Source organism: Halichoerus grypus, chromosome 7 (assembly GCF_964656455.1).
Source record: "Halichoerus grypus chromosome 7, mHalGry1.hap1.1, whole genome shotgun sequence".
NCBI lineage: Eukaryota > Metazoa > Chordata > Mammalia > Carnivora > Phocidae > Halichoerus > Halichoerus grypus.
In genome coordinates this window covers 51,467,877-51,488,929 of record NC_135718.1, presented here as the reverse complement: position 1 = coordinate 51,488,929, position 21,053 = coordinate 51,467,877, and the positions used below count along the sequence as shown (strand labels likewise).

At 33.2% G+C, this 21,053-nt stretch overlaps 1 protein-coding gene and 1 non-coding gene across 5 annotated transcripts in view; one reads left to right on the top strand and one right to left on the bottom strand.

Annotated features, from left to right (window-relative positions):
• Nucleotides 1-21,053, top strand: part of ADK (adenosine kinase) — a 507,004-nt gene that overhangs the window by 202,655 nt on the left and 283,296 nt on the right. The gene's annotated exons all lie outside the window — the stretch shown is intronic.
• LOC118523468 (small nucleolar RNA SNORD2) lies at nucleotides 6,931-6,999 on the bottom strand. Its single transcript, XR_004911119.1, has one exon. It is a non-coding gene; the product is annotated as a small nucleolar RNA SNORD2 (small nucleolar RNA).

Here is a 21,053-nt window from a genome sequence, read left to right as displayed (position 1 = left end):
AGTTAAATTTATGTGCCATTACATTTTTCTCTGATAGATTAAATATTTGTATTGAAAGTTTATTGCCATTTAGAATTGTATGCCTGTATGCCATTAATGATATTGATAAGTGATTTACAGTTACAATAAAATGTAATTATAATATGGGTGGGCCTCATCTACTATAATTGATTAATTAGCTTATAATTAATGCAAACTAGTCTAAATTTTTATTGATTTTCAGTTTCTAATCAATCTGACTTGAAGCAATATTGTTTATATTTTGTTTTTCTGCCTTAAAAATCTCTTAAATGTGGAAAGAAAACACTAAAATTATTCAAATGCAAAGTTAAAAGTATTCCATAATGTAAAAAAAAGCAATCTTGTTTTTGAAATGTTCAGTTTATTTGATTTTGTGTATAAAAGTTCCTCAGGGACTTAAAAAATGCTTTTCTGAATTAAAAAAAAAGGCATGGAATAGAAATAAAGCTTTAAAAATGCTCTAAATCCTTTTGCATTAAAAAGGTTTTCATTTTTTAAAAAACAATCGTCACTTTTAAACAGTGCTTACAATATGTATTCAACAAATTGGTGTATGGATTATAATACAAGCAACTAAATCTCTGGCTTTACTTATTCTCTCTACTGATTACTACTGTTGAGTAAGAAGTTTCATATGGGAATAGGAAAAAGTGAACTCATCATTCCCCTGAGCATCTGGAATAAGTTCCTGCCAGAGGCAAGATAGTAATTTTTATCTTTTTATCAGTGTAGCAAACCTTATGCTGCCCTGAAGTGAATCACATGCACAGACTCATTGACTCTCCCAGAAAGATTCCAGTGTTTGTGTGATTTCTTTTGTGGAAAAATTGCATGTCTTTGACTCCTACACAGTTCCTTTATAAATAATAAAAATTTCCCCATGACACAGATCCTTCAACCTTAACATTTTTTGATAATTATCAATGAAGTCCTTGAATATTATTATTATTAAAGCGTTTGTGGTTTTGAATGAATATTACCTCTGAATACTGGTAATGTAAAAACATGAAGTTTATTTCAACTCTTCTGTGGCTCTTTAGAGAAAGACATCTTTTTGTATAGTCTTAAGAAAAACTTTGTAAACCTCTTGGATGATAGAAACAGTCATAACAAGTGACAGGTATGGTGGGAGCTCACAAGATAGAAGGTGTTCTCCATGCTCTGCCGTCAGGTAGGTAAGTGATCTTGGGGAAGTGCTTCAGCTTTTTAATCTATTCACTGATTATTTTAGTCTTGATTACTAAGGCTTATTATGGTTCCAAAATTTCATGGCATCTGTCCATTTTTAATTATATTGGTTTTTTTAAAAAACCATATCAGATTCAAAGGGAAAGTTCTATTAGCACTTAAATTAAATTTGAGTTGCTAGATATCTTATTGCTTCTCACTTTTCACTCACTGCTTCCACTGTGTGTGCTTAGGATTATTTAAGCCATATGCACTTAATGCATGAAGTCCAAGCAGAGGACTGTGGTAAATCACCAAAACTTCATTATAAGTATTTATTCACTCTGTGGATTTGGTTGTACTGTGGTCAAATTTTTTCTAATTTTATATGCATATCTTGAGAATTTGTTACTTGGCCAAGCTCACGTGGCTAGATACTGTGATAAGTAAGGCTAAGTGTTCAAGCCCAGCTTTCCTGACTAAATTTATTCCTACAAGTTAAACCACCTAGTTGCTTTTTCATCATTTCACTTTTTAGAATTATTAACAAAGTATGTATATGTCAGCTTTTTAAAAACTTCTCTGTCACTTGGAGGAATAATAAAATGACCCAAAAAAGGAAGAAAAACATCTTAGATAATATATAAAGTATATACTTAGTCCTATGCAATCAAGAGTTACTGATACAATGTTTGTAGACTAGACTTAATTTTGTTTTATTATAAGCCCCTTTGGGGTAGTAGTTATTTAATATGGCTTTTATCTTCTTTAATGCTTAGTATATTGCTAGAAATGTAGGGGGTGGGGCCAGATGAGTTGGGAAAGATTTACAGGTAGAATTTTCAGGAGCTGAACAGAACAGCGTATTGTCCTTAGAAGATTTTTTTAATATTATTCAGATTTTTCATTAAGATATTTACCTCTTCTCACTCAGGACCATCTAATTTTTTCTTTCTATTACAATTGAGTCAGTTCCTTCTATCTTGACTTCAGTTCAAATTGGACAGTTGGTCCATATTCTTTTTAATTTTCATTATGTTTAAAACTGAGGTTTCCTCAATTTTCTTTTCTTTTTTTTTTTTTTTAAAGATTTTATTTTTATTTATTTATTTGAGAGAGAGAGTGAGAGAGAGAGAGAGCACAAGAGGGGGGAGCGGGAGAGGGAGAAGCAGACTCCCTGCTGAGCAGGGAGCCCGATGCGGGACTCGATCCCGGGACTCCAGGATCATGACCCGAGCCGAAGGCAGTCGCTTAACCAACTGAGCCACCCAGGCGCCCCAATTTTATTTTCTTAAGCAGTTATTTGTTGGTAAATATTAGGTACTATTTATAAATTCCCAATTCTTGGTTATAGAACTACTTATTTATCTTATCATATAACTAAATATATATGTCTGTCAATCCACACTAAGAAATACAGTTTACATCACTTCTAAGGATGCCTTTGTGTATATATCTAACTGAAATTTTTCATTAAATGATTTCTACCCTTAGTACCTTGCAAGGCACTTTGGTTTTTTATTCTGTTCTATTAGTTATAAAAATGATGGTTGTGACCCATTACAGTTATCATCCTCCATTAATGCCTCACATACTACTGCTTGAAAAGCATTGAAAGATGTTGATTAGTATAAATGGAAGAATATTCTCCATCTTGTTCACATAATAGATATTACTGGGTTATTTTATAAAATATTCATTTCATAGGATGGTTTGTATCTTGTTATAAATATTAGAGTTTTTCTATTTTTAAAATTATGTATCAAGTGAATCAAGAACCCTACTATTCAGTACACCTTTAGCAGGCCTATTTCAAGTCTTTCTTAAAAAAAAAAAATTTTTATTATTTATTAGAGAGAGAGAGAGAGCACAAGCAGTGGGGGGAGCGGCAGGCAGAGGTAGAAGCAGACTTCCCGCAAGGACCCCGATGTGGGACTCAATCATGAACTGAGCTGAAGGCAGACACTTAACCGACTGAGCCACCCAGTCGTCCCTTGTTTCAGGTCTGTGTGTCTCAGATAGTTACTCCATTCTTATAATACTTCAATATAATTTCATTGCATCTGTTATTATCCCCATTTAGAGATGGAAAACTGAGTGTTGGGAGATAGCTGATAGATTTTTCATGTGCCTGCACAGTCTCTAAGCAAAGGCATTTACATTGCCAGTGTTTTGTATAAGGAAAAATTTCTGGATAGTCAAACTAGTAACATGTCCCTCCTGGGAGACATCCCAAAATTAAAAATAAAAGACCTCACCTTTCCCTTCCTGTAGATTTGCTTATATACTAGAGTAATGGGTAATCTTTCTTTCTGCAACAGAGTAGAAACCTTTAGAAGATGAGAGTTTCTTAGTTTTAGGATTACTCTCCTGTGCTGTTCTCTGCTGCATGTGCCAGTAATATCCAGCCTTCATTGCATTGCCCCATGAGGATTGGAACTCAGGGAAATAGCACTAAGTTATTGCTCTGGCTGCTGTCTTTGCCATGAGCAATAAATTGTCTTTGTCTCTGATCCAGAGGTCTCATGTCCTTATGTCACTGTGTGTGTGTGTGTGTGTGTGTGTGTGTGTGTGTAGAGAAAAAAAGAGAAAGAAACAGGCAGACACTGGCTAATTTGTTAGACCCTTGATGGTGTCTGAATTAATACTTGTTTATAAGAAGTGCAGGGCTGTGCAGTTAGTAAGTAGCAGAACTGCAGTTTGGCCCTAAAGCCTTACATAGGTGGATAACATACCTAGGAAATATAGTGCTAATGACTAGAATTTGGCATAAGCAGATAACATAAATATTCTATCACATTTGCACGTTTATGATCTCTGACTCTGAATATTTTTCTCTCCACCCCTATATGTTAAACTAAAAAAAGGTGGTAGGCTGAGATTGGGATATCTAGAGGTGAAATTCTATTTATATGGGTAAAATTTTGTATAAATATATACATATATTTCATAATACACTTACAAATAAGTATAATCATCTTTAATAATAATTCATTAAAAGAATCTACTTCATGCCCAGAGAATAAAAATAATACTAGAATTTTTGAAGTTAACATATTTCTCAGTAGTTAGATTTATAATGCAAACTAAAAAACTAGACTTAATTTATCATTTATTTATAATAAAAGTTTAAAAACTAAATCTATCTCATAATTGTGACAGAGGCAAAATTAGAGTGTCTCTATATTACTTGTTATGGAATTGCCTCATATCCATAAATATTGATTTCAAATGACAGGGTTTATGAAATACTTTGGGTATTATTTATTAATCCTGTGTTTTAAGGAGTAACTCATAATGTAACTTGACCTTGTGGAACATTTAAGGGAAATTTCTTCATTTAGCATTAACATAGGTTTCTGTGTGATGTATAGAACAGTTGATTTAACATTAACATCTGTGTCTAATACAAACCTATTGTCCATTTATTTCAAATTTTTATATGTAGAGAGAATATAAAATAGTTTATGCAAAAACATATGGATTAGTCCTTTACTAATATAATTTTATATTAAAAACCCCTTCATACCCACTTAAATGTATATATAATTTGCATTATATATATTTCATAGTAGGAGATAAGAAATAGACTAAACCTTTCATTCCCAGAGGTAGGAATTCTTTATCCTGTGTTTGGCTATGTGAGAAAGATGACAGTGTTCTTGTTTTACGTAAGCTATCATCAACAAACACTTATTACGATACTACATCTCTACATATTCATTCATAAATATAGCCACATTTCCTGAAGTATAGCTAGAACTGTCTGACATGGATAATTATGAAAAAAATAGCAACATACATAATTTGTAAATATTGACTGGTTACTTAGGATATTCTGAATCACAGTTACTCCAAATTGCATATCATGCCAGAAGAAGTCAAGATGATAACAGAATAAATGATGGATAGAAACTTGCATAAAATCGTTCTGCTCATACAGAGGCAGAATAACCCAAGTTTTCAGACGAAGTTGGGCCGCCATCCTTTTTTCAATTCTTTTGTTTGCTTTTAGTCACCTTTCTTATTTTCTTCAGAATTTACGTGAATAATTCCTATCTTCAGACCCCTGCCCGGTCTCCTATCCCTTTATCGGGAGACAACTTCTCAACTTCTCCTACTAAGCAATCATTTTAGCCATTAAGAAGTGTTCTCAATGTCTGAACCCTCTGTACTTAAAATGCAGTAAGTTATTTTTTAGTCTTCGTACTAAATATCCGGTACCATTTGAAATTTTTAATATAGAACATTTCCACTTAGCAGTTCTTCATACCTTAATATATAATTATGGAAAAGGTATAATTTCCTTTGTTGATTAACTGTTATTGGTTAATGCTGAAGTAATTGCTGATATTTGTTTTCTCTGTTGTTCTCTTTTTTAAAAAATACCACTTGCTTTCTTGTTAGTACTTTACAAACATTTACCAAGTTAATGTGTCAGTTGTAAAACAGATATAAAATTGTTTTTGAAAAATAAAATTTTTAAATGAAAGTGTTTTTGGCAGTCAAACTTTTTCTTTGAGAGTGAAGGGATACTGGATTACAATCAATATTTTTAGATATTTCATATGTAGAGAACCAAATAAAATTATAAAGTTGATATAAATATCGATGTGCTATGAAACTTCACACTTTATATGTTCATGTCCCCAAATTGGAGTGTTTTAAGAAGCATGAAGAGCTCTCCAAATTAGTTTATGTATTGCTTCTCTGGTTATATTCTGTAGATTTTTTAAAAATAGTAATTCTGCAAGAAAGGCAAGGAAAACTTGTTTTGGAAAGAGTGAAAACTGCAAATGCATTTTATGTTCTATGACACTGTATATTATATCTAGCTGATAAACTATAATCATTATTGTAATATGCATTCAGAAAATGTAAGCTGATAGGTATAATGATGGCTATTTTGTAAATACGAAGATTTAAGCATTAGTTGAAATCTGAAGTAGTTATCAATGAATGCTTTAAAATTTTTCCTATAACCTTTTTTTTTTTTAAAGATTTTATTTATTTATTTGACAGAGAGAGACAGCGAGAGAGGGAACACAAGCACGGGGAGTGGGAGAGGGAGAAGCAGGCTTCCTGCTGAGCAGGGATCCTGATGCGGGGCTCGATCCCAGGACCCTGGGATCATGACGTGAGCCGAAGGCAGACGCTTAATGACTGAGCCATCCAGGCGCCCCTGCCTATAACCTTTAAAGCTGGCATTTTTAAACCATGATTCAGGGGTTATCATTTAGAATGGAGGTCTGTTTATGGACCTATTGGAGGTCCATAAATCCATTAAAATCATAATTTTTTAATGTGTGATTTTTCTAGAGGATACTGAACTTTTATCATATTCTCAAAAAAAATCCAAGACTTCAAAAATGGTTAAGAACCACTGATTTAAAACCACTGATAGGGGTGCCTGGGTGGCTCAGCTTTTTTATATGTGTGTATATAAATATAAATAAAATAATGTCTCTCTAAACAAAAAGACACAAAAAACAAAGTTATGTAGTGATATTAACTTGTTGACAAAGAATGTAACCAAGGCATTGCAGGAACCTAACCCTTTATTTCCCCTAGGAGCAATGGTTCTGTATTCACAAATTAGAGCCAAGGAAGCTAATCTCATTGACCTTTTGAAGTGTCTCTCTCTCTCTCTTTTTTGTTTAATTTAACCGACCTCACATCAAACCACAACTTCTTGTTCACACCATGTATTCCGTTTGGAACATTAATTATGTCCAAATAATCAAGTGCTCAGCAATGAGTATTCTCTTCATTTCAGGTCAGTCCTGAAAGATGATTGCCATCATTTCACTGAAGTCTTTCTTTTTAAACTTAATATTTCTTGATTTACTTTTTTGTGAACATTTACTGACATTAGATCAGGCTATGCATCATTCATCTCTTAATATCTCACATCACATGCTTCTAATATAACCATGATAACTGCTGTTGATTTAAGTGGACTTCATATTTATACTTTGTAACTCTGCCAGAATTCATTGGTCTGCTTCAGATTTCTGCCTGAAATGTTATTACTGCTCATTATACCATATATTGGAATATAATACTATATTTTGCTATAGGATATTGGTAACAATAGTTAAACTGAGTTTAGTCATTTTATCTGAGGGATTGCTAATTTATTAATAGATGAGTTAGAAACAGATCTTTAATAATTATGAGCTATATATTTGCATACTTGACTACATTCAGTGAATCAAAGCGTATTTTTCATTATCCAAAACTAAAGGAATTTGAGGCTCCTCTTTCTGACAGAGTAACAGATACTGGATTTATCCTCCCACCTGAAATAATGAAAGAAAAGCTATATGGTGACGTCTTAGATGCAGAAAAAACATTTGACAAAATCTAACATTGATTCCTCATAGAATCACTCTGCAGACTGGGAATATTGGGGAACTCCCAGCCTGACAGAAAGCATCTATGAAGAACCAATGGTAACATTGTATTTGTTGTTGAAAGGCTGAATGCTTTCACCACTTCTATTTAACATTGTCGTGGAGGTTCTAGACAGAGTTGTTAGGCAATAAAAAGAAAAGCATATAGATTAGAAAAGCAGAAGTAAATCTGTCATTATTCACCAGTGATATGATCATCTATGTACATTATCCTGTAGAATCTACAAAAAGGTCCTAGAGCTAATAATTGACTTTAGCACGTTTACAGGATTCAAGATCAGTATTTTCAATTGAGTGTATTTTTCTCTAGCAATAAAAAATTTGAAATTTAACAAAAAGCTGTGTTTACCATAACATCAATAATACAGGGACAAATCTGACAAAAAAATATATGAGACTTGTATACTTAAAACTATAAAACATTACCGAATGAAATTAAGCGGACAGATTTCTAAGATACATAACCAGTAGTATGATCCAAAAAAGAAAAAATTGATTAATTGTACATTGGATATATACCTAGGTCAAAACTTACATAATTTTTTATCTTAAATTTTTACAAATAGTTTTCCATCATTTAGGCCTCTGTAAAGCTATTAAATCAACAGACAGAAAAATTAAGGGAATTTGTGACCATGTTACACTAAATGGGTTGTCTGAAGTCAACTGAATTTTTAATCAGAAGATAATCTGTAAAAATGACTGAACATCATTAAACAAAAGTTAGTGAGTGTAGTAAAATTATTTGATATCAGTTAGCATTATTTCTTTGAAAACCAGATCTAGCTTAAGTATTCATAGGCTTGACCAACTTGTTTACTTGTTAAAATACATTTGCCTACCACAGTGCTTGTACTAGCACTCCAGAATCTGAGCAACATCTTTGAACTTTTTTCTTCAATTTCTTTTTTTTTTTTTTTTAAGATTTTATTTATTTATTTGACAGAGAGAGCGAGAGAGGGAACACAGCAGGGGGAGTGGGAGAGGGAGAAGCAGGCTTCCCGCGGAGCAGGGAGCCCAATGCGATGCGGGGCTTGATCCCAGCACCCTGGAATCATGACCTGAGCCGAAGGCAGACACTTAACGACTGAGCCACCCAGGCGCCCCCTTCAATTTCTTCTGATAAACAATTGGTTCAATAGATTATAGTTAGAAATGAGTTTGGGATATGCATGTTTAGGATAGAAAATGTTTAAGAATTATTTATTATTAAGAATCTTTGATTAATAGTTTCAAAGATCATATAGAGTAATGTTGAGGTATTTCAGAATATTCTTGCAATTTCTATTGTGGACGTGTGGTAAACTGTTAGTTTCAGGGTAGCTTTACTGATCATCTAGTACATTTTTAATCATAATGTTTCCTTTTCAAACAATACATTATTTTTTTTATTATGTTATGTTAACCACCATACATTACATCATTAGTTTTTGATGTAGTGTTCCATGATTCATTGTTTGCGTATAACACCCAGTGCTCCATTCAATACATGTGCTCTTTAATACCCATCACCAGGCTAACCCATCTCCCCACCCCTCTCCCGTCTAGAACCCTCAGTTTGTTTCTCAGAGTCCGTAGTCTTTCATGGTTATTATAATGAAAAATTCACAATGAAATGTGTGTATTAGCAGTTACAAATTTGGGGTTTGGAAAAAATGTAAAATCAGTCATGTTTATATATTAGAAAAATCATAATCTAAAGTTTGCTGCCCCACTCACACCAAAAGATAGTCAATTCCCCTCAACTTTCTGAAATGGTTTAGATTTCTAACATATGCATTTTGAAAAGATGTATATTTATTGTTTACTTATATTCAGGAAAAACTGGGAGGTTTAGCCATAATGCTGACATATCCATTGATAATCAGTGTATGAAAGAGATTTTTTTTTGCAAGAGAGAATTTATACATTCATTTAATTACATGCTTTATTTATGTACATGTCTTGGCTATCAAGAAATCTCCATTGTGTACCAATTATTTCTTAGAAATGAGTAATGAATTATCCTGGAATTGAAATATTTTTTTTTATGGACCTTACAAAGTAGTAGTTTCTCTGAATAATAAATTTTTTTGTATGTCTATTAATAACTTGTAATTTTTGATACTAGTTGACTCCCAGGGGTCCATATAGTGTTTACAGCTGTTAAAACTGAACTAAATGAAGACTTAAAATTTTGGAAGTAGTAGTTGTCTGTATTTTTTACTATATTTTTTGTTACTTAGTGCCTATATGATCACTTGTTACTGTTATTTAAATCCTAACTCTCTAATAAATGGGACATTTATGATAATCAGTACTTTTTATTTTAATAAAAATTCCACTCATATTTTCATATCAGTTATAGTCTCAGTCATTGTTTTTTCTTGGTCTCCTCAGAACAATGACTTTATATTAAATCTCAGCATGATTTTTACATGTACTTCAGATCCTTCCATGCTGAGTTAGTAGGCATTTATTGAATGCTTAATATTTCTTTATAGCATTGGTTTGGAATACATTTCTTGAATTTTAAAATATTTCAAATCACTGATTTTACTTTTTGAAGAAATAAAACTTTTATGAATAACTCTATATTACTTCCAGTTCAAGTTAATAATAGTAGGCATTATTTGAAAAACTAGGAAAGGGGCGCCTGGGTGGCTCAGTCATTGAGTGTCTGCCTTCGGCTCAGGTCATGATCCCGGGGTCCTGGGATTGAGACCCGCATCGGGCTCCCTGCTCCGTGGGAAGTTTGCTTCTCCCTCGCCCTCTCCCACTCTCCCTGCTTGTGTTCCCTCTCTTGCTGTGTGTCTCTCTCTGTCAAATAAATAAAATCTTTAAAAAAAAAAAGAAAAAAACTAGGAAAAAACTGTTGTGAAATGACAATCCTGCTCTAATACTCCCTTCTGAAGATAATTTAACATTTCTTCTTTGGCAGTCTTTTTTTTTTTTTTTTAATTGTGTTATTTATTTGGGTCCAACAGAAGCCAGATAAAATGAACATTTTAATAATTTTTATATCTTTATAGTGTAAAGATGTTTAAGTGAATTTAATTGTGACTTGTATAGGTATCTATCAAGGATTCCCAAGCTGGAAAGGTATGGAATAATCTAACTGATGGTGGCCTGACTTCATTGTTGTAACCCAATAATCATCCTAATTTCAGGGTTTGTTGAACTTCGTTCTTTTTCAGCCCTACTCTATCATGTCTACATGCTGTATATCATCATCCCTTACAGTTCTATTTATGAAATCTAACGTTCTAATATTCTATTGTCTGACTAAAGCTTCTCATCCTTTGTAATCTTTTCCTGACTTTTCTTATATAATTTCAGTTCTTTGCATAGAATTCTCCTACCCCTTGTACCTCTAAGTTTCACTGCCTTCAAATCTGTCATTCATCTGACCTCACTTAAGTTTTTCTCTCAATTTTTATGTCCTTTTATTTCACAATGCCTATCCACCAATTCTAGATCAGTCTAACTTACCATCCACCACTCTTTCATACCTTGGATATTGAGACTACTAGGTGAAAATCATAATAATATTATACAGGCGGGTCCTTATACAGATTCTTGGTCTTCAAACCCTCACTTAGCTCATCCTGTAACATTTTTGAAAATTGTAGATTGCTTTCTAGAAATTCTTTTGAAAATTAATATGTCTTATATAATTTTCAATAAATACTTTATTATTCATCCACTTGAAGGATACTCATTTCCAAAATAGGAATACATTCTAGAAAGTTGAGGAATATAATTGATAGGTGAAAACGCTACTTTGTTTTACTCTGCTTGCAAATAGAAATGTGTTCTTTTAATCACCTGAGATGAGTAGAACAAACCATGTCAAAGAAATTTTGCAGTAAAAATACTGCTTTATGACACAGAGATTTTTTTATGATATGCAGGATAAGCACTTCAAAATGTGAAAGCAATTCCAAGATTTTGATAATATTCATTATATAACATGCTAATATTAGGGTAAGCTTTGTAAAAGGTGTATGGGAATTCGCTGTATTATTTCTGCAACTTTTCTTTAGGTATAAAATTATTTTAAAGTAAAAAATTTAAAAAAATTAATTTTTAGTTTTAAAAAATAAACTCACTATTTGGAATAATTTTAGGTTTACAGAAAAGTTTCAAAGGTAGTACAGAGAGTTCCCATGTAATCCTTACCTAATTTCCCCCTTGTTGTTAGTTTATTAATTAAAAAATCATTTTCAGAGTACCGTTAGTAGCTGAATACATTTAGTAGCTGAATACATTTAGTTATGTATTCATTCTAACTCTGTTTAGATACAAGCTTTACCATTGATTAATAATTTTAGTACTTTTTACTTTTCCTTTTATTTTAGAAATGATTTGACAGGTACTCCTGGTAATATAGTTTAGTTAGAAACTTGACTAATTCATTATTATTCTTACATTTTATAATATTTAACATTTTTCTTATTTCTTGGGTTGTTTATTTATTTATTTACTTATTTATTTTAAAGATTTTATTTATTTATTTGAGAGAGAATGAGAGAGAGCACATGAGAGGGGGGAGGGTCAGAGGGAGAAGCAGACTCCCTGCCGAGCAGGGAGCCCGATGCGGGACTCGATCCAGGGACTCCAGGATCATGACCCGAGCCGAAGGCAGTCGCTTAACCAACCGAGCCACCCAGGCGCCCTATATTTAAAATATTATTATTTATTAAGTGCCTAGAGAAATTTTAAACATTCCACTTGTAGTGACATTTGCAAATCTTTCATGCTGTGTTTTAAATATAAAATTCAGTTGCTTTCACTTCATCAAATTGCCAACCCCTTAATCTGAATTTTTTATGTACTTCTATAGAAATTAAATAAATAGAATAATTTTTTATTCTTGAGAAATCACATCACAGTGTACTTATCATATTAGCATACTGGTTACATAAAATTTATATATAAAAACTAAATTTCCTAAAGCATGTATATTTTTTAATTATCTAAAATTAAATTTTAAACCCATTCAATGAGTCCATCTATGTACAACACATTGTTCTAGGCATTATAAGGGAGTGACACATGTCTGCATCTATAGTACTTTCCGTTTCTTCTCCAATTGTCATTTTTGTATGTATTTGTTCAAATCTTTATTTCCTGTATCCTCTTACCCTACCCTCTCTATCATGTCTACATGCTGTATATCATATCAAGCAACTTCATATCCAACTCTGTAAATATAATAGAAATCATGAGGTTTCAACTTCTTCGCCTTCTCTCCCTGTTGTCTTCAAACTTGTTTGTATAATTGTGTCTTTTTAACTCTATTCCGTTGTCTTTCTCATTCTCTAGAACCTCAAACTGTTATCCCCCTTTCCCTTCACTACTAGATGTATAGACAGCATAGTATAAAAAAATTTTTTTTAAGATTTATTTATTTATTTTAGAGATATGTGGGGCAAAAGGAGAGAGAAAGAGAATCCTAAGCAGACTCTCTGCTGAGTGCAGAGCCCAACGTCGGGCTCTATCTCAGAACCCTGAGATCATGACCTGAGTGGAAATCAAGAGTCTGACCCCTAATCGACTGAGCCACCCAGGCACCCCAGTACTATACATTTATTATCACCACTACTCCACTTCCCAACTCATTGTTTATTCAATAACTGCAATCTGGGATCTCAATTTTTTTTTAATTATTATGTTCAATTAGCCAGCATATAGCACATCATTAGTTTTTGATGTGGTGTTCAGCGATTCATTAGTTGAATATAACACCCAGTCTTATCTCTCTTTGGAAACATGTTTTTTTACAAAGGTCACTAATAATATAATTGTCAAATCCAATGACTGTTTAAAAATCTGGATCCTAATTGACGCTCTTGAGGTTGTTTAATTTGTTGATTATTCCCTCAATTTTGAAACTGAACTTTCTTTCATTATCTTTCAGGAAAAAATGACACTCTTCGTTCTTTGCTTATTAACTCTTTGATGTCCTTTCTCTGTACTCTTTACTGGCTTACCCTTCTCTGTCAATTTTTATTGTTTCTAATCTCATAAATTATAAAGATACAAAATACATTAAAAGGCCAAAAAGATTTTAGGTGAAAGAAAATAAAGACGAAAAGAAACAAGGAAAATATTTGCAAAATGCATCAAAGGGGTAGTATGTCCCTAATATGAAAACAGATTCTTGGATTCTTGGCATCATTAAGAAGAAGAAAAAAAAAAACCCAACTGAAAAGTAAACAAAAGATATGATGAGTAATTCAATTTATATAAGAAATATGAATTATTTATAAGTAAATGAAAAGCTCCTCACCTTAATTAACAATAAAAAATACAAGTTAAAAATTACCATATTTGTTGTCACATTGTTAAAAATAAACTGATTAGAATTCAGTGTTAGGAGAGATATAAAGCAAAGAACTCTTTCATACCCTTTTGTACTCTTCTGTAAGATACACCTTATGGTAGAGCAATTTGGCAGTAGCTTTACAAATTTAACATGCACATAATCTTTGACCCAGTAATTCCTAGTTTAGGTATCTATCTGATAAAAATAGTTAAGTCATGTGCATAAGTAATATTGAATATATGAAGCCGGTATTTACAGTATTTGTAATTTAGAAAATTGAATATAATGTAAATGTTCAACAACAGGGGAGAAATTACAGTCATTAGGATGTATCTATGTATGAAATACTAAGTGACCAAGATAAAAAGTTATACCACTAGCATTTAGTTAATGTCAGTGATATATTTTAAATCTATATTTAAAAATGTATTGATCCAAGTCAATTCAGGATCACGGAGATTTTCTCCCATTTTCTGGAATTTTTATAGTTTCAGATTTTACATTTAGGTTTTGATCCATTTTGAAGTATTTTTGTTTATATTATAAAGAATGGGTTGAAGATTTTTTTTTCTTGTATATGACTATCCAGTAATTCTAGCATCATTTGTTGAAAAAGCTGTTCTTTCCCCAGTGAATTACTTTTGTGCCTTTGTCAAATTTAGTTGTCATAGATTTAAGAGTCCAACAATTCATCCATTCTTGGTCAGTTAATTTTTGACAAGGATATCAAGATAGTCCAATAAAGAAAAAAATAGCCTTTTCAACAAATGATGCTGAGAAAATGAGGTATTTACATACAAAAAAATTGAGTTGTATCCCTACCTCACACCATATACCAAAATTTTGGGTAGGATGTTGAAAACTGTGCTGGTGGGGTTTTAAAATAGTGCAGCTGTGGGTCACCTGGGTGGCTCAGTCGTTAAGCGTCCCACTCTTGGTTTTGCCTTGGGTCATGATCTCATGGGTCGTGGGATGGGGAGTCTGCTCTCTCTTTGCCCCTTCCCCCACTCACACATGCACTCTCTTTCTCTAAAGTAAATAAAAAAATAAATCTTTAAAAACCAACAAAAAAATAGTGCAGCTGCTTTGGGATATAGTCTGGCATTTCTTCAAAAGGCTAAAGATACAGTTACTGTATGACCCAGCAATTCTGGAATATACCCAAGAGAAATGAGAACAGGTCTGTGCATAAAATCTTGTACATGAATGTTCATAGCAGTATTCGTCATAATAGCAGAAAAGTGAAAACAACCAGTGCCCGTCAACTGATGAATGGATAAGTAGCATGTGGAGTATCCATCTGATAAAATATTGGCTATAAAAAGAAATGAAGCACTGATTCATGCCACAATATGGAAGAACCCTGAAAACGTTATGTTAGATGAAAGAAGCCATTTACAAAAGCCCATATATTTTATGATTCCGTCTCTGTGAAATGTCCTGAATATGCATATTTATGCCGACAGAAAATACATTAGTGGTTGCCCAGGGCTTCTGGGTACAAGGGTTTGGGTGTGGCAACTAAGTGTTAAGGGGTTCTTTGGAGGTGTTGAAAATATTCTAAAATTAATGTAGTGATGTTTGAACAACTCTGAATATACTAGATGCCATTAAATTGTACACTTTAAATATGAATTGTATGTGGACTGTATCTCAACAAAGCTGTATGTTAAAAAAAAAGTCCTTTGGTCTATTTAACTCTTCTGTCCATACGTGACTTTTACTGAGGTGCATTGGTCCTTTGCAAAGTTTTTGTTTATTATGCAGATCTTACAAATGTAAAATGTCTCATTTGTCAATATCACTACCCATCTCAAGAAAATGGCCTTTTATGTATTGGGAATCTCAAGGTGGTGTATATGAGTTTTACACAATTACAATTTTCAGTTGAAAGCTCAAATTTTATTATTAGCAATATTCCTGACAGTTATTTTTTTTAAGTGACAGTCTTCCTTTTTTTTCATTTTCAAGAAAATGTCTGCCAAATACCCAAATCTGAATAACTATCATTTGTTTGTCAATCATTTTTTTCAAATAAAAAGTTTTTGTTTTTTTTTTTTTAATAAAAAGAGCAGCTCATGTAGAAACTCAACTAACTGCATAAGTGCTTTTCCTCAGGAAACCATTGTACTTCATTCATACAAAGAGAATTTTTTTTAAAAATGTGTATTTAAAGGTCATTGTTTAATAAAAATAAATGATTTTTGCTGCTTCTCCAAAATATTCTTAAATTTAGTTGGTATCTTATGAGCACAAGGTTGTGTTAAATTTGGTGGCTACTACTGCAACTTGGTTCCACTGCCCTTTTTTGTTCTTAGGGACCAGCAGTTTCATATTGAATTTGCAGTATGAAAGCAAATGTCAACATAGTAAAAATGCAAATAACATCTCAATAGTGTGAAAATTGAAAATTAAAAAAGTTGACTTTGTGGATACCCTGACAAGTTCTCAGGGTCTTTCAGGGGTCTTCTGAATCTTTTTCAGTAGCTGATTCTCAGTGATTTATCTCTATTCCTGACCTCTTTCTGGAACTACAAACCTAATTTGCAATAGTCCAGTAGGTATCTCTACATTAATATCTTTTTAATTCTGTATATTCAAACTCTATGGCTTTTTACATTGCACTTGCTCCTGTGTTCTTATATTATCTTTTCCTGTTAATGACATAACCATCCATCAGTCATCCAATGAGAGACATTATAGTCCTACTCAACCTACACTCTTCCACACCTCCCACATTTAATCAGTCCCAAATCTTGTCCTTTTTCCCTGTAAAAAAAAAAATGTTTCTTACATCTGTTTCCTCCTTTCCTTATAATTCTTAATGTTGAGATCTCTCTTTCTTTTCTTAATACCGCATAGCTTGGTAATTGGTCTTCCTGTGACCTGCTCTGGTCTCCTCTTGTTTTGTCAAAAACAGTGAAATGTCTTGGATTTTACCCCACTTGCAAGCTCACAAATTAGTCTTCCACAGTTTCATAGATGTTGACAGAGACAAGAGCCTACTGTGTCAGAGACAAATGAATTTTTCTCAAGGCACAGCAGGAAGCGCGAGTTTCATATTCCCATTGGTTCTGCTTGTCTCCCCAGTCACTCAGGGGCAATGTGGAGATTGACCCAGGTGGAAGTTGTGTTCGCAGTTTATATCACAATTGAGTAATCTTGAACTTAAGAAACCCCAATCTTTAAAGGTGCTTCCTGGAAACCTGCCCAACCTTTACCCTGAGATAAAGTCACTATCTTTATCTTTTAAGGCTGTTTGCTTTAAAAAAAAAAAAAAAAAGAACAAAATTGGATAAAGACCTATAGAGACATGATAGACCCATGGAGGATTGTCTCCCAACATTTTTTGGTTAGTTTTCTGAACGTTGTTGCCAAAATTGTCTACCTAAAATACATTTTTATCATGTAACTCGGATTCCAGCCTGCTTTTCAGTATTATGGATGACTAGTCTATCATAAAATATGCTATTATGGACCCTGTGCTTTACTAATTCCCTGAGTAAGCTTTGAACATAGTATCCCTCTGTGTTTTTACACATATTTTTCTCTGTGTGTAATTTACTTTTCTTTTACTTGTTCTCAGCCTGGTCAAATCTTCAACCTTCAACAACCAGCTTGTCATTTTCTCTTTGACGTTTTCATTACTCTCAAACTTCTTGGTGCTCTCAGAATATTTTGTGCATGTCTCTCTTGTAATGTTCATTGTATTTTAATTGTTTCCATGCTGCCTCTTCAGTAGACTGTGAACTCCTTAAGGTCTTATTTGAGCTTGTATTCCCTCATAGAGTACTTTAGATATAATAAGAGCTTAATACAAGTTTATTGGATTAACAAGTATATAATTCCATGGTGTGTGCCCAGTAACATTTTTATTCTGATGATGTTATAATTGAGCTACTGATAAGATTCTCCTTGAATTATTTGCATGTAAATCTTTTTCCTAAAAGAACTCTATACATTTTAATTGTCTGATGTTACTGTGTAATTTGATACTACTTTGCAAAAAATATACATGATTATTGTTCATTGCTGTTTATTTTATTGTAAGAATAGATACAGACAGGGTAAAGTGTGGGCCCACCAGAGATACAAATATGCCTGGGAAATTGTCCTGTGATTTACCTGGCCTCACAAATTAGCACTTGGTACTATGATATAGGTATTACCACTTATTTACATTTGCTGGATAGGCAGGCTCAAAGCTAATGTCTCTTAGATTCAATCAGGAGAGGCAAGAATAGCTTAAGCACCTCAGCAGTATGATGAGAATGGCAAAGGGAGCTTTTTGAAAGACATATGGCATCCTCTGAACAGGAAATAGCATCAACGCATCCTTAATACAGATTTGAAAGCCAATGAAGATTGCTCTTGTATTTGCAAAGTGCTGCAGTTTTTCTATGTATAGCTTTCTCGGTATTTTAAATGCTTATATTTTTTACCTAAATTAAAGGAGTATGTGTATTATTGCCTGCATCTGTGGTCATTACTCTCTCAAGCACTGCCATCCTTGTGACAATCTTTCGGATCTTTTTCTTACTGATTTTTGAGAGTGCTTTATATATTAAGGATACTGACCTCTTCCTGTGCACCCTCTAGTCCCTGCCACATACACACACTTTTTCCTGGGTAGTGATCTTAGGTTCATATCTGGTCACACCTATCAGTATTTTCCTTTATACTAGTTGGCATTCATTTAGGAAATTTGTCTGAGTTTTAAGGTTTTAAAATAAGTTGCTGAATTGTCTATATTTCTGTTTTTTTATATTTTTGGTTAATGGGTGAGGGGAGATCCCCCCCCCAATGACTATGTATTTATCTTAGCTCAATGTATTGAGCTAATTTGCTCTTTTCCCATTTCTGTGAAATGTCATCTGTATCCTGTACTGTATTGCCATAGGTAATTGCCATTGGGTCTGTGTTTTAATTCTGCTTTTCTCATTGATTTCTTTCTGTATCAGTACTAAATTGTTTTAATTGCAGTTGCCAAATAATACATTTTAATACCTGGTAGTAAATCCTTCCCTCCCAGCCCTCTTCACATGATTTTTTTTTTTTTTTTTTGAGTAAACTCTACACCCAGTGTGGAGCTTGAACTCAGAACCCCAAGAACAAGAGTCACATGTTTTACTGACTGAGCCAGCCAGGTGCCCCTCCACTATCATTATTACTCATTCTTTTCAGAATGTACTCCTATTATCCCCTCAGATTAATTTAAGGATCATATTGATGTTTTCAAAATATCACATTGGAATTTATAGGTTCACTGGAGAGAAAATAATATTTTTATTTATTTATTTTTTATTTTTTTAAGATTTTATTTTATTTATTTGACAGAGAGAGACACAGCGAGAGAGGGAACACAAGCAGGGGGAGTAGGAGAGGGAGAAGCAGGCTTCCCCGCGGAGCAGGGAGCCCAATGCAGGGATGGATCCCAGAACCCTGGGATCATGACCTGAGCTGAAGGCAGATGCTTAACAGCTGAGCCACCCAGGCACCCCGAAAATAATATTTTTATAATAAACTTTTTAGAGTAAATGTTTGTCTTTTTTTTCTACATCAAGATTTTCATTTTAATTTCCCACTTTGTATGTGTGTATATTACTTTTTATTATAGAAAATTTCAAACCTCCACAGAAGTAGAATAGTATAGGGGTGCCTGGGTGGCTCAGTCGGTTAAGTGTCCGACTTGATTTCAGCTCAAGTCATGATCTCAGGGTCCTGAGATTGAGCCCCACGTGGGGCTCCGTGCTCAGCAGGGAGTCTGCTTCAGATTCTCTCTCTCTTCCTCTGCCCCCTCAAATAAATAAGTAAATCTTAAAAAAAATAGAATAGTATAATGAACCCCATGTACCCATTATCTAGCTTCAGTAAGTATCAGCATTTGGCCCAACTTTTTTCTTTTTCTCATATGAGGTAAGTCCCAGTTCTCTGGTCATTTCATCTTTAAATCTGCAGATTGCCTTTCCAAGAATGACACTTACAAAAAAAAAAAAAAAAAAATACTATTACCTTAAATTAATTTCTTAATGCTATTTAATATCCAGTTCCAATTCCTATTTTCATAATTGCTTCAAAAATACATGTTTGTGATAGGTTTATTTGAGTCAGGATCTAAATAAGAATCAAACATTCCATTTATACTTTGTATCATTTAGTTAGTAATCCTGCTCCCCCCCCCCCGCTTTTTTTTTTTTAAAGATTTTATTTATTCATTTGTCAGAGAAAGAGCACAAGCAGGGGAAGCAGCAAGCAGAGGGAGAAGCAGGCTCCCCACTGAGCAGGGAGCCCGACGCGGGGCTCGATCCCAGGACCCTGGGATCATGACCTGAGCCCAAGACAGACGCTTAACCGACTGAGCCACCCAGGTGTCCCGCTGCTTCCCCTTTTTAAAGTTTTTTTTTTTTTTTAACAGAAACGGGGTTATTTGTAAAATATCTTACTCTCTGTATTTCATTAGTTGCTTCATATTTAGTCTTTGCTTATAGAGCTAGAGGTTTGTTTAGATGCAGCTTTAGTTTCCTTAGACAAGAATCTTAAAACTGGTACTCTGTTATTTTTATTGTATCTCATTTGTAATGCATCATACCTTTTTGTTCCACTTTTAGTGATGCTAATATTGATCAGTGGGTTCAGTGTGGTTTCTTCTTGGTACTAGTCTATGTAGAAATTTTTCCTTGTTGTTTTTCCAATAGGTTATTAATAGTATATGCAAAAGTTTTTAAATACATGTTTTAGTAACTGAACATCTTACCAAACTCTCTTTATTATTTCTAATATTTTTTTAGTGGATACTCTTCAGGGATCATTATATAATAGTGTCTTAAACTTGGGCTTTGTTTGTAAAATGTCTAGATTCAAATCCTGGGTTATTTACACTTTCTGTGCCTCAGTTTATTCATCTGTAAAAGGGAAATTAGAAGTGTACCTACTTCATGGTTTATAATGAAGAGTGAATTGTTTTCAGTAATATTGCAGATCTTAAGAATGTATATTTTCCTTTACTTTTGCAGATTGTGACATGTTTTTACCTTTTCAGTGTTTTTAGTGCTTAATTTAATTTTAGGATATAATTATACTGGCCATAACACTATTAAATAATGACTGTGATAACATGCATCCTTCAGTAATATTAATAG